Here is a 2,757-nt window from a genome sequence, read left to right as displayed (position 1 = left end):
TATCTTTGTAACCTCAAGCCCAGCTATCCTGTTTACACATAATGGGCACAAAATTTTTGTCCCACTGGAATACAACATAAAGGAATCCTATGTGTCTCTTCCTAGAGATTCTGTAAACAAGTCCATATTCTCTATAAATATTCTAATATTTATATGCCTCTTTAAAAACTGGGGCCCTACTTATGAGATTGATTTTCAAAGGTTCTGCTAATTTTAATTTCAGTTTTATGTTTTTGTTGTGTTTTTGCATTCCTATTAGAGACTAAACAGTCTACATACAAATCTCAGTGGTATTTAAAAATAATAAGCATATATTGAACTCTATGTCACTACTGTTCTAAGCACTGTAAACATTTTCCCACTTAGCTCTCATAACAGTTCTATAAAATTCATACTGTGAAGCACAGGGAGATGAACTGACTTCTGCCAGGACACAAGAAAAAATATTGGCGCTTGGATTCACACTCAGGAAGCATGATTCCATGTTCTAATTTAAGTTTACATACTGTTTAATTCAACCACTGTTCTTTGTTTAAGAATGATGTGTAAAACCTTTATTGTATGAATGGAGCATGAACAGAGAACTTTATTCCATTGTACGACCCCTTGAGAAAGTGGGTGGAAAAAAATAGAGAAGCCTAACTGAGATGAAGAAAGCAAAGGATTACAGTTGGAGTTCAAGGGACACAATGAAGTGGAGAAGACTTCCTTCCACTTAGGTAGCTTAGTCTAATTATTATGTATTTTGAAAAAATGTTGTAACATGGAGTCAGATGCCACTTGGGTAAAGCAGGTTGGTTCCTTCCAAATCTATTACTTTCAAAGGATTCGCAAGAACCAAAGAATTCACCTCTTCTGTCCCCCTTAATTTGTCCACACTTTATTCTCTTTTGTTTGTTTTACAAGATCATTTTGCCTTGTTTTGGAAATTAAGTTACAGTGCAGTGCAGGAGTCATAAACGTAGGGTTCAGTGAATTTTCACAGATGCATACATTCGTGTAACTCACTGTAAGAGACTGTTCCCATAGGTCCCTTATAAGTCTACATTTTCTTTTTTTTAAGCTTCACGTATTTATTACTGAGCCTCATAGACTGCTAGTGAGGAAACAGGGAACATCAGGAGCCAAGCATTGCATCTCCCCCATAAGCTGTCCAGACAGTAGTGATGTTCTCACTGTGACTTGATTGGTTAATATACAAGTGATCTTAACACACAGCATGTGTGCCACTTTATATAGGAGGCTTTTCATAGACCCAGCTTGGTTCTTCTCCAGTGTCTTCTCTTGGAGTTGTACCTGATTTTATTACCAGTTTTCATTCGAATCCATTGAGGAGTGGGACAATTCTGCTTTTGTTTCTTGGCTTGGAATCACTTGATCCTGAAGGTCTTGTGAGAAAGCGTGGTGATGAGCGAACTCCCAAGTCTCCACTTCGTGCAAGCAGAGGTCCTGCCTCTCTCATCAGGAAACTGTATACAGAAAACAGGCTTAGAAAACAGGCTCGTGGAGCGAAAGGTGACTGGTTTACTGTCCAGTGTAATAATGTCGCCTTCCAGGGCAAAGGACAGGCAGACTTACTGCCCTTTATAAAAGATTTAGGTTCCCTAATCCTGAGGTTCCTCGGTTCTGTCATAAACCTAAGTATGTGCCCAGCATCCATCTGGGCCCCTCATTGTCTCCTCCTGTGACACTTAGGAGGTGAGAGGAGGCAGTGCAGACACGGCGCTCAGACTGCCAACCGTGCTCTGGATAATAAAGTCCCTTGCCTCTGACCCAGGACCTTCGTGTTTTCTGCTAGCTTCCATGAGACTGTGGCAGGTTAACTGGTTATTTTGCAAGCAGGGTAAAATTTCAGACCCTTCAGAGTTCTTGACAACTATACTCCCTCAAAATTGTCACTAGTTGTTCTCATTCTTTTTTTTTTTTTAATCTCTTTTTGTTGCATTTTGGAGTAATTTTTTCATAATGCCTTCTAATACAAAGACTGTATACAGTCTAGATTGCCTGTTAAGTTTTTTATTTCAATGATTACGTTTTTCTAATTTTTCTACTCTCTTTACCCATTACTGAAATGTGTCTGATTCTGTTTCCTAATGTCTTATTCTTTTGAAAAAATGTATGTATTGCTTCATCTCTGAGGATATGAAACTTTTTTAAGTTGTCCTATTATTCCAGATTATTTTTCTGATTATTGATTTTGTGGCAGTGTTTCTTAATGGTAGATTTATGTGCTTTGGAGCTTTGATTTTCGTGTTCGTTTTGAGTGGGGAAGAGTGGTTTTGTCACCTACATCTCCCTATCTAAGGATTTTGCAGTTGGCCAGCAAGCTCCAGGGTTCTCCAACCTCAAACCAGATCTTCCACTGACAATTTGAAATTTCTCCCCTGTGTTCATTAGTTATTGCCAACACAACCCCAAAAGCTCAGTAGTCCACAGCAACAAGCATTTCTTTTGCTCACCAGTCTGTGAGGTGGTGCTGATTTAAACTGCGGTCTGCAGTCAGCTGGGGCAGTTCCAAGTGTGTTCATTGTTGCGGTCAGGCTAAGAGAGAAGCAGCTCTCAGCGGGGGTGGGGGGTCATCTCCTGATAAAGACAAGAGCACAGCAGGGCAAGACCCATTGTACAAGCGTTCCAAGCCCCTGCTTATATAACATCTACAGATCCCTCACTGGCCAGAGCAAGTCCATAGTTGAGCCCCAAACCAAGGAGCAGGTGAGTGTAAACTTGCCTTTTGTGGGAGGAATTTCAAAGTTACAA

The 2,757-nt window shown here is 40.1% G+C and overlaps 1 pseudogene; it reads right to left on the bottom strand.

The window, feature by feature from the left end:
• Positions 1 to 790: 790 nt before the first annotated feature.
• On the bottom strand, positions 791 to 2,528 carry LOC133050763 (large ribosomal subunit protein eL39-like; annotated as a pseudogene).
• Between the last annotated feature and the right edge of the window lie 229 nt (positions 2,529 to 2,757).

The sequence above is a fragment of the Dama dama genome, chromosome 33 (genome assembly GCF_033118175.1).
Source record: "Dama dama isolate Ldn47 chromosome 33, ASM3311817v1, whole genome shotgun sequence".
Taxonomy (NCBI): domain Eukaryota; kingdom Metazoa; phylum Chordata; class Mammalia; order Artiodactyla; family Cervidae; genus Dama; species Dama dama.
This window is presented reverse-complemented; position numbering and strand designations above follow the sequence as displayed.